Here is a 17,539-nt window from a genome sequence, read left to right as displayed (position 1 = left end):
CACCACTAACCTCCATAGTTTCACCATTACCTAGCAACCAACGCTACCTGTATTGATGAGATACGTAGATGGCTGTATATGTATTTCCTCTTGGAAGAGGTTCACAACAACCTTATGCAACAACCCAAAAACCTCTGAGCAGCATAGACTCATCCTGGAAAATAACAGAATGCAGTGGTTTTGGGGTATAAAAACTGTTCACATGAGGGTATATACATCTAATGCACACATCCAATGTCCACACACGTGTAATATTAATCAACAGTGATCATTCCTATCTGTTGTAGAAATGATTCCACCTAGTTTACACCAGGAGGGCAATTCCATTCTCAAGTCTCCCCACCTCTACTATTGTTCCATGATGACAGGAGTTTTGCACAACCACCGTTGATGAGTTAAAGTTTTTATTTCGTGCGTGCTCAAGTATACGGGAAAGAGGGGTGAACGGGTCCAGCCCACTTGCCATCTCGGCAGCACGGGAGTTCAATTTGCATTCATAAATTACTCAAGAAATCTCAAAATCAAAATAAGCAAAGGTAAACATTTTTGACAGCGCAACCATTTTAAATGAACCACCTCCCTTCCCCGTGCAATCTGCGGCGACACCGGCCCCTGGGATTTGTTAGTGCACATCCCGGAGCGACACGCGGGGACTAAAAATACCCAACGCACTTCCCCCCCCCACACCTCGCAACCAAATAGCACCCGACGATTGCAACTCCGCAAGGGTTAAAACGCCTATCGGGGTGCCCAAAGTGTACGATGCCAGCCATTGCAGATTCACACATACCTAGAGAAGAAAAAATAACTGCTGCTAGCCAGCAGACTCCTCGATGTACACGACTAGGAGTCCGAGAAAATAAAATAAAAATTTGCGTCAAGCCGCAATTAAATAATATTCACACATGATTTATTTTGTAATGTTTAGCGACGGCTAACAGGGTGGGGTTTTTGGGGCAGAGCTGTGGCTGACACAAAATAGTCACAGCGCACTGCACTGTGAACCCAGCGAGCCGAGTTTGATTCCCAGCCATGGCTCACGTCAGCGGCGAGTGATGTCTGAACTGGTCCTGGGCCTCCCCCCCCCCCTCCACCAACCCACACTGACCAGCATGGTGAAGTATGGTCAAACAACCGTAACAAGCCTTGGCATGTGGAGGGCTTCATCCAGTAGTGGCCTGACAAAAGCACTGAAAATTACTACTATTAAATAGGGCTAGACAGTGCATTCACAAAATGCAATGGAAATATTGAATATGAATTGCCCACTATGATTACGTGAATCAACTACCTCAACACATACTCCTTGGAATCTATGGATAACTTATCGTAGATAAATCTATGGATTGCTGAGCGCGATTTGGGTCGATGGGTGTTTGAACGCCATTGGTATACACACGACAATGGTAGTAACACGCTTCGTTGAGCTCATCATTTGTGGCCAGGTCGCTTCTGAAAAAGAGCCGTGTAGCTCAGTGGGCCTTACCTGGTAAAATAGAAAAAAAAACACATTTTAGTTTATAAAGTAAAGATATGAGAAGATGGCGGCTGGTGGTGAGTTCACGAGGCACCGCTGATTCTGGACATGTCTGAAAAATAGCTTCATAGCGCATCTGTGATTCCTCCAGTGTAAATATTCTGATTCCAGTGGATGTGTTGCAGCAGCACTTCGGCTATAATGCATTTGTGTAAGGCTTGACGGCTTTACTGTAATAATATTCGTCAGTTGCGAACGATCCAGAGGGATCATTAGAGCATTTCTTATGTAACGCTGTTGCTCTGCAATGCTTCTTACACAAAATCCTTCCCCACTCTTTCCTCATGCGCATTCATTGCTGAGACCGCATGCCAAATGACAACCATCGATCGGCCCCGGTGATTGTGAACTCACGGCTCAGACTGCAACGGTCACGATTTAAAACGTTCATTTAAATACCTTTTGTCAATTGCACTGCAGAGAAAGGCCTCCCCCACGGCATGTTGGTAATGGGAGTTGTTTGACCATACTTCACCACGCTGGTCAGTGTGTATTTGTGAACGGTGGCCGGGGGGGGGGGGGGGGGGGCGCCCGAGAACCGATCCAGGTATCACTTGCCACTGATGTTATTCCGTGACTGGGAATCGAACTCGGACCACCGAGCTCATAGTGCAGTGTGCTCATCGCTTTCGACCACTACACCCACTGTAAACGCCAATGTGCAAGTTTAAAATTCAGTCGCTCTGGAATGGTTCATTGTATACCTGTTGTTATTTAAACATGTCGTCGTTAAAGGTGAACCATATTCAAATGTTATATTGAGAAACATTCAATCCTCTCCATGGGTGTACACTAAGATTACTTGCACGAGGTAAACGGGATATGGTATTTGTCTTGTACGTGTATACTACAGCGTGCACGTACGCAAGCGCACAGGATCTGCGCATCGGATCGGTGCATCACATTTGTACATCCCCGACCGCTCTCCGCGTTTAAGTGAATTCACCGCAAAAAAATCGGATGGAAAAATTAGATTGAGACAGGATGAGGCACGACCAAGGGTGACGCCACGACGGATGGGGGGGGGGGGAAGCTGTAAGTGCCACTGGGCAAATCGACCGAGGAGCGTCTAGACCCTTTACCCCCCTCCATCATAGCGCCCCATTGGTTTCTCCCAGCACCACCAACAGCTCCCCCCAGCCCGTGCCCTCCCCCGCACTGAGTGAGTGGTCGGTCACCGCTCCTCGCGCCGTTTGATAGATCGCTGATCGTGATGTCGCCGTTTGAAATCATCTGCTTTCTCCTTCAACATCTTTACCCCTCCCCCTCTCCCCCACGAGCCTCAACCCAAACCACCCCATTATAACAATGTAGCCGCATTAGCTCCCACTGCCGTCCACGTACGCCGTCGTGTATTGTACGATTGCCCGAACCAGCCACTGCTCAATGCACCTCCGCTTAGCACGGTTGGCTTACGTACGGTGCAAACGAAATTCAATATACAGTACATACAATGGGAAGCTGATCCACTTGCTCTGCTGCAGCTAGACTAGTCTGGGAACCTCTCACGCTGGCTGTCCGGACTGTAGGCTCTCTTCTTCACGTTCAAGCGCAGGCTCCAGACATACCTCTTTTCTCCCGCCTGCCACTGACTTTGTTCACTAACGCTGTTCTCGTTGTGTTGGTTTCGTACGCCCCTCCTTACCTCTTCATGTAACTGGTAAAGGCGCAGCCTGGAAACTGCCTGCTTACGTGACTCTTGACAGAAGGGCCTCCTACTAGAGGGAGCTTTAGAAAGCCTCCCCCCCCCCCCTACTCTTCCGCTCTGGCCAGATGTCCTTGAAGAGGTGGAAATACCCATACTTTACCCCACCACTGATGCACCCACTGCTGGGTGGACAGAGCCGGGCTGACCCTGGTGGGCCCTCTTCATGCCCAACTGCCAACATCCCTCTTCAGGCCGTTCGTCACCTTGAGATCCTGTTGCACCGTGTATCTCGGGGTGCATAGTGCAGGTCCCCACCAGTCAGTACTCCGTCACGGGGTAGCCTGACGACATTCTCTCGCACGTTGTAGGCTGGAGCGGTGGTGCAGCGGTAGTCGCGCTGCTGCGCCGTGAACCTGGTAAGGCTGCGTTCTATTCCTGGACTTTTGGGCTAATGTCAGTGGCGAGTTGATGTCTGAACCGGTGCTGGGTGTACGCTAATTAACCCGCGCTGAACGGCGGCGTGGTGAAGTAAACAACCCCCACGTTCCTGACACGGCCTGGGGATGCATTCACCCAACAGTGGATTGCCAGAGAAATTGTAAATTACTCTGGCTACATTGCTATAAATAAGTCCCAGAAGGTTAGTGTCTCTGCAGAATGCACAAGTAGAGCGTTCGTTCGGTCTGTGGCAGTCACGGTTATCTTTTTTTTTGTTGTAGCCAGAAATCTATTTTAGAATGTGGCTGTGGTGCGGTGTCTCGACATGGGGTCACGTTCAGATGGGTTTATAATTACAAATTGTATCATCCCTCCTTCGGCAGTACATTCCACATTAGCACAAATTACAGTCAACCAGATAAAACAAAAACGTGGATAATGCAAAAAAAATGTCTCATTAAAAACATTGTCTACCTACATCGAATGGTAGTGGAAATGTCAAATGTATTGTCCGTTTTCAGTAATCGTTTTACTTGCTGATGTGTTTGTAGTCATGTGGGCACTGACTCACTGACCCTCGATGATTGAGGAGCAGCCAATAATGAGACCAACGTGCACCAAAGATGCACACAGGATGAGCACGACCCGGATAATCCCCACGGATACGACCCAGAGTCGATAGTCGACTCGAGTGTGAAAATAAAAAGTATTCTGCCTTTGCATGGCAAAACTCTTCCCTGGCATAGAACGGTGGAATATCCACCACCGCTGATGTGAGACCACCAATGGCGATAAGCACCGCCAAATATGTTGCACATAGGGATACGTCTTGTCTGTGTACACTGCACAGGGTGGGAATTATGAAGTGTGTGTGTGCATTCATTTTTAGGCAGTATTCAGCAATTTCATGAGAACAGGACTTTACTCAGAGAGAAAGATTGATGATTTGTACTAGTACCATAGCTCAAACTATAATATACAACTCATAAAATGCATCAAATGAATGCCCCTATGAATCGCAATGGCCTCTTATATGGTTATATAAAGGTCATTATATCAATTGATTAAATAACAATGCCAACCCAAAACCTATTTAAATGTAATATCATTATCTTATACATTTCGTTGCACACCCCCCCCCCCCCAATTATATTGCGATTGTGCTTCTGGTGTCATCGTGAGATGAAGACTCTTTATTCAGAAATCAGCAGCAAGCAGCGCATCACTCTGTGACAGTGACGCACTGCCTTAGCCTTGACATCACTCCAATCGGCCTCTTTAGTCACCCTAGGGGCACCCCTTTTAATGCCATGCAAAGGCTGCTCATCCATATGTCTATCAAGCTGAATGTTTCAAATCGCGTACCCTCGTTGTCGTGGGCCACCTGAAGTGAAACGCCACATTAAGGTGATGGCTTTTTTTTTTCACCAATTGTTGACACGGACTGAGACCATTCATCAACGTGGACACGCTTTGCACGCAAGGCGGTGCATCTCAAGGGACTTTTTGGGTGAAATATATTAATTAATTAATTATTCAACACTTGGAAACCCAGTTTAATCAAAAATGTCTGCTCAGATTCAAACCCAACCCAGGGTTTCTCAACAACGCTGGCTCGGTGCTCTAACCGCTAAGCTGCTTGGCCACCTTAAACCTACTGATATATTATGATTTTCTGAAACTAGTAAATTTGTAACTTTTCATTATGATACCAACCTATGGCAGTCTGCTTTTCAGCACCAAAAAATAAGATGGTTGTGGAAATTCCGGTCGATGATAGGTGGTGGTGATGACTGCAATACAACATTGTTGATTGTATACTGCATTGGAACATCACAGGGCTCCGATGGATTACAGTGGTCGTGGATAATACCGCGGCCAAAACTAACCACCTATTTTGGAGTCCACACAGTGCGACAAGATGTGGCGGCGATGCTTCCAACACTTCTCAAGCGCGAATTGCCACCTCTGCGTGTTATTGTTTCTAGCGATGTATAGTTTGGTGTACAGTGTGCTGCGTTTCTCACCACAGCCGCCCTCCTGCTCACGCCCTCCCCCTACTCTTCCACCAAAATCCATATTATCCCCTTTTGTTCTTCCGATGCGTCTGGCTTGTTTAGATGCTGCTTTGTTAAGGTCTGTATATCGGGGTGCCCGTGTGACCGGTGACCACAGCTCCCATCGTAAAAAAATGCTGCGGTGCACCCACGGTGTTTCGAGTTTCAGCCGGTAGCGCCTTCAGGTGGAACAAAAGATCGCGATTAAAAAAATATATATTTTTATTTTTAAATCTAGGATCGCATTGCTCCTGCAGCAGCAATGCAATCACTGCAGCAGCAGCAGCAGCAGCACAAAGTAGCATAGGCGAAACACATTTCAGCGGGGAGCTTTCAACCGATGTGTCATGCAGCTATACAAGATCAACAACGATAACAATGCAGCAGTGGTAATACTAATATACAGCCCGTTGTCAATCCACTGCTGGATGAAGGCCTCCCAATTTCCACGAACGGCCATGATGTTTGATTGACCGTACACGTTGTCATCGTGACGGTCAGTAAAAGGATGTGACGTTGGTATTGGGCGCTCGGACTCGTTCAGATATTGGCTGCAATGATAAGGTTAATTGAATTATGTTTAATCTGTCTAATCTACGATCCCACTGCTCAATAGGCATGCACTCACGTGAGGACTGCCAAGCCCACCACAAGGCAACGCCGTTCAAAGCCTTCTGCGGATTCAGCTTTCACTCGGCTGGTGCAGCAGGTAGAGCAACATGACTCCCAGTAGGAGGGCTGTCGGTTTAACTCTCATTCAGGGGTCAACTCTACCAATCATTCATCTGAGGTTGATAAAATGGGGTACCACTATGTTGAAGGTCAACAGTTGTCCTATGGCTGGATTCATTTCCTGTCATAGGCTCATGGAGTTTCCACCATTGCCTGATACTAATTGAGAACGAAGCCACTCCAGCTGCTTTTTTTATATACTTGGATTCTGCATTTTCAGCCGAGCCTCACAGAGCAATATATACCTGACGCTCCTAATGCCAATTTAAGGCACCTTTGGGAATCTTCTCTTACTTTTACGGCCTAGCCTTAGAGATTCGCACAGTTAACAATTAACTGCTGGAGGCACAGACCTAGACGGTGCCTAGAGTCGAGCGTTCCTGTTGCACCGCTCAGCGGCCGGCGGCGGAAACGACGGCGACAAAACGCGGCCAAGGAAGACGCCGTGGAGAAAGAAGGAGACTGGCGTCGAGAGGGCCGTGCGGGGTGCCTCGCTGCTGCTGCTGCTGCTGCGGGCGGCTCGACCCGGCTTGCTGGAATTCTCCCGAGAAGGCCGTCCCTCCCCAAGGGAGGGCGCAGAGGGCAGGCCTCTCCTGAGGCGCCTTCGCCAGGAACGAGCTACCGCCGAGGCAATCGGCACGATCACGATCAGAAATGTATTCGTACTGGAAGAATCCGAAGAGCTGTAAAGCTCTTTTTGCACAGATTTCCTCCCGGGGCAGTCGTCGATGTCTGAAGTTGTGGCGAGCGGTGCTCCTGCCCGGGAGGCGCCTGCGTCTCACGCCAGGGCGAGGAGGAAGAGGAGGAGCAGCAGCCGCGGCTGCCCGGTCCGGGGTCTCCTTCCCCCCCACGCTGGGGTCTCAGGGGCTATCAAGGCCCAGGGGTCCAAGTGTCCAAGTAACTCATTCTGAGATCTACCTCCAACCAGCGAGAAGACGATTCGGAGTGAACGTACTTTTTCTCATCGCCTTCATGTGCTTTGCCGGCCAGGGGAACGTGTTTTTTCGTCTTCTTAGTTTGGTTGTGTGGAAGGAGAAAAAAACACCCCCAATAAAAAAAACTTGCGTCTTGTTTTTTACCCGCGTGGCAAGCCAACTTACGTTCCCTGCTGCTGTGGTCTGGTGAACGCAAGAAAAATCAAACCCCCACAGTACTGTCGACTTATATTACAGATTCACTCCATTTCAGTCTTCATAATTCACGTTGAAACTCCGAACATTCGCAAATGTTTCACGAAGTTTTGGAGTTTTTCGTGACTTGACAGACGACTCCTGAAATTTGCTAATTGTTTGCGGACAAACTCTCAAGATCCGCGAATTTGGAGCATTTATCACGGTGCATCGCGGATTTTAAGATTCGCGAAAATAATGTTTACTCTTTTGGGAATATTTTTAAAGATTATTTCATCATATGAATTAAGAAAAAAAAGATTTCCTGTAAAATCAAATGAGCGTCAAATGAATGTGATTTCTGATTGATACATTGGTAATTGTCATGGAGAATAGCATTGATTATAGGTGTACCTGTATCGACCCGTGATATACATATATACTGTAGAGAATAAACAGTCCTCTGAATAATCTTTATCCAATTATCTTAAAGAAGGATTACCAACAACCTAAATTGGATTCACAAAATTCAAGAAAACAAGGATAATCCAATGAATCGTAAATCTTGTAACTGCCACGTGACATGAAAAAGTGGCAAAATAAATTAATTAGATAATTCATGTAAAACGCATAATCTGATCATTTGCATGATAATTGGATGTTAATAAAAGAAAACTTCAAAGACGGTTTAAACAGACTCTGAATGGGCTATTATTTAATTACTGTAAAGTCATGATAGTTAAAGCATCACCGATATAAATAGGCACATTTGCAGATATACATGCAGAAATATACATGCACCCACCGCACCTTCATTACAGACGTAGTTCTGCTGTTTATATTTCACACCAGTATCATGTACAGTATATACTTGTGTGGGTACAGTATTGTCGTGCTGTTAATGTGGCCCGGAATATTTTTTTCTCCCAGCACACCGCAATGGCATTTAGCTCCAAGCGAGAATCGTAACGGGACTGAGAATCTGATAATTATATATAACATGTCATTTATAATACACACCGATAATGAATGCTGCTAATGTAACAAGCAACAACATGTCTACATTTTAATGTCCTAACGGTTGTTTGATATGCTATGAGACAGCTAATTAGGAACCGTCGTAATTATAAGGGACACGTCATCACTCCATCTTCAATCCACTGTCAAACCCTTCCCCAATTATCACACTTTTCCTGAACATTCTGCCTATCGTAAAGCGTTCCGATAGCAACCGTGCGGGGCCAACACGGGACAAAATATAATTATGGTATTTTGATAACAACAAAAATAATGTGAAGAAGTCATTTATGGCCAATAGATGTCATACCTGCGACCACCAACCACACCGTTTCCTGTTGCAAGTTCCCTCGGCTCATACCCAGTTGCCACCTGACCTCCATTGTCGAGTTCTCAGTGTGTCCTGCCATCTGGCTTGAGGTCTTCTCCTTGGGCAGTGACCTTGCTTTGAAATGTTTGTTGCCAGCTTAACCGAAGAGAACTGCACCGATGCGAGCCAGGAGTCTCCCCGAGAGTCAAGGTTCAGGGGACACGGCGATTTACAGTCTCAGGATTACAATTGTAATCCAAAATAATCCCAAAATTGTCTATCACCGTATTAAAGTCAAGCAACTACAGTACTAGTCTAATCTAATCCCTTTAATCTAATTCCTTTAAAAAAGGGGATTAGATTATGTATGTTTCAAACGTAAGGCTATCAGAGGCTTGGATTATAGCATCCAGTAATTTAAATCCTTAAAATTACAATTGTAAACCAAATGTAATCCACATGTAATCCTTTGCCTTTAAAATATTTGCGCTGTGTAATCAAACACCTTCAGTGTGCTGAGTAATGCAAACAAAGCGAGGAGGGTGGGGTTATTGTTTCTATGTATGATCATTACTCAGCTTGTTTATCCAGAAAAGTCTCTCAACACTTTTTTCAAGAGGGTCCTGCCAAAGTTTTCACAGTAGGGGGCGATGTTGCTGCTACTGCAATGTAATCCCGATTGAGAGATGTGCAGGTAACCCCTCAGCATTGGGGTGCTTGACCAATACATACCAGTTTGACAAGTAATGCAAAACTGTGATATTTAAATAAGGTGTATTTAAAATGGTATTGTTCTTTAAAGATTGAAAACTTCAAAGAATATTTGTCGATTATTTTCTATTCCGGCATGTCCATTATTTCTCCCAATTACTTTTGCTGGAAAATATCTTCGCATGTATTTTTGGAGAAATCCTTTGGAGGAATTCCGCAGAAATATTAACGTGGAAATGACATGCCTCAACTCAACTGTGGAATGATGCCTCAAAACATTATTGCTGCAGTTTAAAAAATGATAAATGACTAGTGTTCAGGATGCCAGAGGCATTAGCCTCCTATCAGGTGTGTGTACTGTGTTGTTCTCGAAGACCAGAGAAAATTGAATAATAGACATTATAGAGACTCAGCAACTTAAGAGATTCTGGATTCAGAAAAGGGTTCATACCATTGATCACATAGACACTAGCAATAAGTGCACAGAGAAAAAAACACGTCAAGTGCCATTATGCCTGGCTGTAATAAACCATGAATAGGCATTAATTATGTGGAAATTGATGCTGTCATCGAAGGTCTCGCTCTCCGAGGGCTTAATAATAAAATAAAAAGTAAATAGTCAAAAACCATTTGCAAATTCGGAGCTTACTGCTACATTGAGATTATGCACAGAAGGCGGCAAAAGAGAAATCGGAAGACGAGGTGGACAGGGAGATACGTTCTTAACAATGTCACACACGGCAACCCAAGAAGATGTGGGTCTTTTAAATCGTACTGGAGAGAGAAATAAATGAATGAGCATGAACGGATAAAGGATTCACAATCTCAAGATTTGCCGTGGACTGAGGCAATGATAGCAAACAAAGGAAATGAACTGCAGGAATTTGCTGAATAACTTAACAGACAGAACTCGGCATATCAACCGTGAATATTGCTGTCAATATAACTTAGTGTAACAGTCCGTTTACCACGTACGTAAATATTTGCCTGTTTGATACTAGAAGAGCTTATGTCATTTATTAAAGTTCTGTTGTCGCAGTGCAATCAGGAACACAATTATAATCATAATAATCATAGTAATGTCCCTTCTGCTGGGTTGTTTTCTGCCCGCGTTCTCTAATTAGGACTCAACCCCTTCCAGTTTCCCTCTCGTATTCTCCTCCAACCCTTTTCTTAGAACTTTTTAAAGGACATTTTGTGGAATTCTCCACGTTGTTGGTAAATTCCTCTTGTATGGTCGTATTCTTGGAAGTCTTCAACGTTGGTTTTTCCCAATAAAGCGTTCCTAGTTTAATAGTTTGTGTTCTGTTTCCCATTTTAATTGCAAAACCTCATATCGAATCGATAATTGATTTTCTTTATGGTATTGGAATCTAATTGGTATTAACAAGTTGCCCACTCTGATGTTCGGTTTCTTAAACTTAGAACCAAATACATTTGTTTACATTATTCTATCAGGCAGTAATGTTATATCCTTCTACTTTGTATCTTTTTCCTCACCTTTATTTCAATCGAGTTATTGACGTAAAGTCATAAAGCAAATAATCCATCCAAACATCTGCCAGAGCAGACCACCCCGTGTGACAGATAACGGTTACAAAAATAAGATATTCTCAGAACTTCTGAAAAGCCCTTCAGGTGGCATTTTATGTTTACTCGGCAGGGGCTGTACTTTCCTCCAAATCCTGCTATGAAATCATGACAGCGAAAGCCAATATGTTTTAATTCCCAGAGATGGAATTTATCCAAATTTAGTGAGACGCAACATTTTAGGTGATGGGATTTTCACTGACCAGGCCAAGACCATTAACATTGGTAGACTTGAGAAGCAGCTTTAATCATGGGTGGCTGCTTTGATTCGGACCCAGGATCTCAGCAGTGCCAGCGCAACGCTCTGACCTCTAAGCCACTCACAATAGTTCAAATCTACGCATATGTAAACATTAGGAATCATATGTGCATGAGGAAACTATAATTAGGGAGCAACATTAATTAAAATTAATACTAAACTACCAGAACGTGGCCTTGAAACATTACTCTTCGAGGATGTGCATACTAACTGTAATACTTAACCGATGGCTATGTTACAATTTAATCTCTGGACTAATTCTGGTGTTAAAATTTAAAAGTAACTCCTGGGACAGAGTCATCAAATGGAGCTCTGGGGGATCGTGCGAATGAGCCGCAAACTCGCTTTGGTGCTGTGACAGTCTCTGTGGAGTCGACTCGCCCAACACAAGCGATCCCCATGAGGTTTATGAAAGAGTAAAGGTTTTACCACATTAAGAGTGAAAACGGACAGATTCTCATGATGACCTGCTGGTTTGACCATCGCTATTCACGTAGAAATTGGTGGGAACTACTTTTCCACCAACTCTTAAATCCACTTCTATATACAGCAAACAAAGTACTGGAGATATTCCATGAACTGCTGTTGACTCGTGGATTTAGATTTAAAACATAATTACTCTACGATGCAGGTCGAACTAAATACTGAATTAAATTCTACCTCGTTTGAATTCTCAATCCAGATTTTAAGGCTAGAAATGAAGTTCGTAAGCCTAAAAAATGGAACGCTTCAGGCAACAGTTTACCCCTGCAAGGGGTTTTTAGCTGTACGTTTGCTCAGCATCGCTTCTGTCCCCTGCATAAGCATACGCGTGTCACACGCGGTAATGCAGTTAGCTTACTCACAAAGCCATAATTGAAGGTGTACCTCAGTATCTTGACATTAAGTGCCACATATCCTCTATCGTACACCAACTCCAGATGCTGCTGCTGAATCTTAGCACAGGTGGGTGTCACTACAGCCGATTCCAGTCAGCTCCAGTGCACTTCATCATCGTCAGACGTGGTCATTGCACTGCTGGATGAAGGCCCTCCCAAAGCCGCTACCTCTTCTCGTGATCCTACGATTCAACAATCCACCCAGCACCTGCACCCCAACTGATTTCATTGCTCCATCTCCTCGATCGACGAAACCTCTCGGACGAAACTTAATAAATGTAATATTTGTAGTACACTGTACGTCGTGGAACAACTTATGTCTAAGTTGGCTATCTTACGTTGTTACTATCATCGCATTAATAATAATACGTTCACAGCCGTTTTCAATCCACTGCTGGATGAGAGCCCCTGCGTATGCCGTGACAAGTCATGGGTGCTGTTTGGGCATACTTCACCATGCTTGTTCGTGTGGGTTGAAGGGGGTATTTGGAGGGGGGTGGCAGCACATGAATAACTCGTAAAGCATTGCCGAACACAACATTTACTTCATGATCAATTCATTTGAGTCCTCTTTGCAAATTGTGAGGGTTTCTGCTTTTATTTCAAATGTGCCAGAAAAGTGATGATCGTATTATATGAACCCCCTTGCACCTCTCAACAAATGGTGAGGGTTGGCAAGGGGTTAAGACTCAAGGAGGAAGGAGCCCAAGCTAACCCACACAGGACAGACATATCGTTAGAAAAAGGGGGCACAGGTGAATTAATTAATTCAACCCCATTCAGCAATATATATATATTTTTTTAAGGTTCTGATCGGGTAAAATTGACGAGCATCATTGTCGAAGTGCGGGCGGAGGGAGACAATGTGAACAGCAAAGAACACAAAAAAAATCCACGTCTCAACCACGTGTGCCGACGCTCCGTACTGTATGAATTTGTCTGTTTTTTTCCACACAAAATCCAGACACAAGAAGAGGACCCCGTGTGGCTATACCACGGGCTCACTGGCGGTGTTCATTCCGTAGGAGTTCTACACAACACCGATACAGAGCAATTTTAAACACAGCGATGTCAGAATGTGTTTGACATTGATGCATAAACTGCAAAAGCTATGCGGTAATTGTATTTTTTTTATTTTCTACCACAGTTGAACCATACATATTTTACAGTCAAATTGCTCGGATTGTCGTCTTGGTTTTGAAACAAAAATGTTAAGACTGATCTCAATTAAATATTTCGGGCTCCTTGCAAGAACACTCGTATATTTCTTGTAGTTACCAATCGGTAGAATCAGTGTGTGGCTCGTTCAGTAAATGTTAATCAATACACTTGTAGTCCCATAAGCCACAATCTGCAATTGGCATTTTTAAAATTTCAATCTCTCTATACCCATAGAGTAGTTTGTAATGTACTGTACACATCACTCATTTTCCCCCAACAATACAAAATCGTCACACTGATGCAAGCAAATTTGATAAAACATTAAACCCTAAACGTGAAACATCTTACATTAAACAGGCATTCTCGCATGTATGTTATGTAACATGACCCAGACTGTATTCTTATGTTCTGGAGAACTACAATTTGATATTAACTCAATCATATATAAAGTTGTTCCAACACACACACACACACGTGTAAACAATATTACTTGTTAATAATGATCAGACTTTAAACCGTAAACATTTTATTCCAGCAATCCAGAGGCTTCAATTATGGGAATACTTTACCCAGAACAATCGTTATGTATACTGCAATGCATTGAAATTGCAAATATTTGAGATGCAGAATTGTTACATAAACTTGTGGGTAGTTAAATATGCGGTGCACATTATTTCAGTTGCATACTTTCACATTTTGCTACAACACAATCCTCTACTATTATCTCTCAGTTATTACAGGGGTTATAAAATCTGCATAATCACTCCTAATTGGCATACTTTTGCAGCTCATTACAAGAATAAATGTATCATAGAATATTATGTTGCTGCTATCTGCTGGGATCTCTACATTTAAAAACATAAATCACGGTGACATACATTCCACTTTGCAGTCTAAGTGCAATTGTGTGTATGGCCTAATTGCTATAACCTGCACGCACCATATCCCCTTGCATCAACGTGCACAAACTTATTCACGACTCTAATTACAATGAAGAACTTGATTAATATTGTCTCGCAACATTGTTGTTGGATGATGATAATCACAAGAATACATTTGCGTGGAATGCAAAAAAGGTACTTTGTTTTTTGCTTTCAAGAACCAATTTGAGACAATACCACCACGTCCAAGTTGTTATGTAACTATTTCAACATCTCCAAGAGGTTTTTTTTCTCTCCCCACGGCCGAACCCCTAACCCTGGTACGTACATTGAACTTCTTTCGTACGGTACGTAGCCATCCGTGCTCATCGAAGGGGTTAGTAGTGGTAGTCAAAATTCGGTGCCGTAGGTGTTAATATCGGTGTCACCTGGACTGGCTTCCCCCCCTAAGGGCCCAGCAAGCCTCGGTACAGCTCTTGCAGAGGACCGGGAGAATTGACAAGGCCACTTTGTATTGACAAACATTGTTCATTTACAGATTCTACCCAATTTGAATGGCAAAACAGGAAGCTCTGGGGAAAGGATACGTTTCATAATCACCTCGGGGTCTTGCAAGATCGCGGCTGTCAAAAGGTGTTCTTTTCAACAATTTCCTTAATTCTACATTTTGTTTCATTATGATTGACGTAATCCTCACAATGGATCATGTCGGAAACGTTGAGGTTTCCTGTGTGGTCTGTGCATGTGTCGATGTGGTATCACCCAGACATACAGACGTCTGCACAACTCTCACTTTTGTACGGCTACAGCAGATTGACAAATAAAATGATCTGATGTAAAACCACCCGGATTAACACCTCTCGCAAATACAGAGCAGTTAGTTTAAAAACAAAGGATAACGATGACGACGACGCCTTAGCGATGGGATCATTAAAGAATGAAGAGCGCACAAAGTGAGGCAGCAGGAAAGGAGTAAAGGTTGCAAAAGCAGCATCCTCACCTGGGATTCTTGTGGAGGCTCCGGGCCGGCAAATAGTTGACCATTAATTAGTGGGGCAAAAACACACAAAAAAAACACGAAGAGAAGAGTGGAGAAGAAGAAGAAGGAGGAGGAGGAGAAGAGAGGTGGGTGAGTGGCTGGGTGGCGACCAACAATACAATATCTCTTGAGGAGTGGTGGCGGCGGCGGTGGTGGTGATGTTGGTTGGTGGTGGTGGTGAAGGGGAAGTCAGTCGTAGTGATCTTATAGCTGTGGCACGCACCGCTCGTATCACGGGTGGTGGGGGGGGTAAGAGAGAAGGGAGAGAGAAATAATAAAAAAGCCGTGCAGTTCGCCTTGCTGTGGTTGGCCCTCGTGCAGGCTGCGTCACGCAGTGTGCAGACGCCGCTATTAGTCTGCCGGTTGACTCAGCTAATGCGCTTTTCCTGCAAATAGGGTGCCCGTGGGGCCGACACAACATGCTGCTGCTGGTGGGCGGTAGTGGTGGGGGGGGTAGGGTGGTGGTGGTGGTGGGGGGTAGGGTGGTGGTGGGCGGTAGTGGTGGTGGTGTTGGGGGGTAGGGTGGGCGGTGGTGGTGGGGGGGGGTAGGGTGGTGGGGGGGCGGTAGTGGTGGTGGGGGGTAGGGTGGGTGGTGGTGGGCGGTAGTGGTGGTGGTGTGGGGGGTAGGGTGGTGGTGTGAGTGGTGGTGGTGTGGGGGGTAGGGTGGACGGTGGTGGTGGGGGGGGGGTAGGGTGGTGGGGGGGGCGGTAGTGGTGGTGGTGGGGGGTAGAGTGGGCAGTGGTGGTGGGGGGTAGGGTGATGGTGGTGGGGGGTAGGGTGGGCGGTAGTGGTGGTGGTGGGGGGGGCGGTCGTGGTGGTGGGGGGTAGGGTGGGCGGTGGTGGTGGTGTTAGAAAGGGGGGGTAGGGTGAGCGCCGTTGTGGTTGGTGGTGGTGCTGCTCGCTAAAAGCACTTGCCCCGCAAGTCTGCGAATGCTACACGGGGCATCTTTGTCTTTTGTTAGTGGTGGTGGTGGTGGGGGGGAGGAGGATTCGAATGTCTGCCGTGTACTGTAAATCACCTTGGAGCACGTGAGACTGATGAAATATATACCGGCGACGAGTCGCCAGACACAACAACAACCATCCCCTCTCTCGTCTGCTGCCGCTACTGCAGCAACTGAATGGGGGGCTTGGTGGCGTATTTCGGGGGCTGTTTAATTACAAACCCAACCAATTGCTGGCGTCTTCGTTATTATACCCACACACATCTTGCATGCGTGTGCGTGCTACAATGGAGGAGGTTGGTTGGTTGGGTTACGAGAATTATGAAGAAAAAAAACACACAATGTTTGCGCGCCTAAATAAAAAAAAATGCGTACGTAAAAAAATAAACACCCCGTCGTGTTGAAATAGCTTCACCGTACGATTTACAACCATCAAATTGTACGCGGTTTGCGATATTTCGTGAAAGCAAAAAACGCGCCCCGGTTGAACTGTCGCTTTGACATTGAACCCAACCGGGCGAGCCATCTGTGTGAATGGCCTCTAATATAGCGTAGTAGCAGCAGCACATTAACGTGCTTATTTCAGCTTCACGTGCATTACAGGCACATTTTTTAAAGTCTACACGTGCCCGAAGATGGTCCCAACAACCGCTGCCAAATTCCCACTGCCATCGGCGTCGACTGCTCGTTGGCATCGAGACGCGACGCGATTGCCATTTCTGGAATTCTCTCCACACAGGCGATGGTGTGGTCGAGAGTGCCATTGCTCTGGGAAACGACCCTGCAAGAGAACATTCTCTCGGTGCTTTATTTGAGGTGTCTTCTACTCTTGCCACCACCCCCCTTTGCTCTATGAAACCGACAGACTATGAGCGGTCTGCGATGTCCACCACGCCACTCAAATTTTTTTTTTAAACAAAATCCGTTCTAAAATACGCCGCACTCTGCGACACGTTTTTTTTAATGTGAATTTAGTTTTTTGCCTTGAGGGGAGGACTCTGGCATGGTAAGCCGGGTCGGTATATTTACGAGGAATTGCAATTGCGGTGTTCACATTTAACGCTTTTAAATTCACTCATCAATTGGAAATGAATACTTAGACATATATCGCATATTTTTTATTATTAACGAAATATTATGAGATAACAGCTGGCCCAAAAAGTGCCACCTTATTTGGGGTAAAAAGGATCAAATCGGATATGCAAAATAACTGCCATATTGTGAGCTT

The 17,539-nt window shown here is 45.1% G+C and overlaps 1 protein-coding gene and 1 long non-coding RNA gene across 22 annotated transcripts in view; one reads left to right on the top strand and one right to left on the bottom strand.

The window, feature by feature from the left end:
- Nucleotides 1-10,853, top strand: part of LOC142930199 (uncharacterized) — a 59,336-nt gene extending 48,483 nt beyond the window's left edge. The window contains exon 2 of the long non-coding RNA XR_012946259.1: nt 6,297-10,853. This is a non-coding gene — a long non-coding RNA (uncharacterized LOC142930199). The remainder of the gene's footprint in view (nt 1-6,296) is intronic.
- Nucleotides 1-15,749, bottom strand: part of LOC116951355 (myelin transcription factor 1-like) — a 291,238-nt gene extending 275,489 nt beyond the window's left edge. For 7 of the 21 annotated variants that reach the window (XM_032969932.2, XM_032969965.2, XM_032969983.2 and 4 more), the window contains exon 1: nt 15,329-15,743. The gene's annotated coding sequence lies outside the window, so the exon portion shown is untranslated. Of the gene's footprint in view, nt 1-15,328 lie in introns of all 21 variants that reach the window. The other 14 variants (XM_032969903.2, XM_032969888.2, XM_032969948.2 and 11 more) reach the window with 7 other exon arrangements.
- Nucleotides 15,750-17,539: the final 1,790 nt, after the last annotated feature.

Source organism: Petromyzon marinus, chromosome 3 (assembly GCF_048934315.1).
Source record: "Petromyzon marinus isolate PM22_M1 ecotype Great Lakes invasive population chromosome 3, UKy_Petmar_22M1.pri1.0, whole genome shotgun sequence".
NCBI lineage: Eukaryota > Metazoa > Chordata > Hyperoartia > Petromyzontiformes > Petromyzontidae > Petromyzon > Petromyzon marinus.
This window is presented reverse-complemented; position numbering and strand designations above follow the sequence as displayed.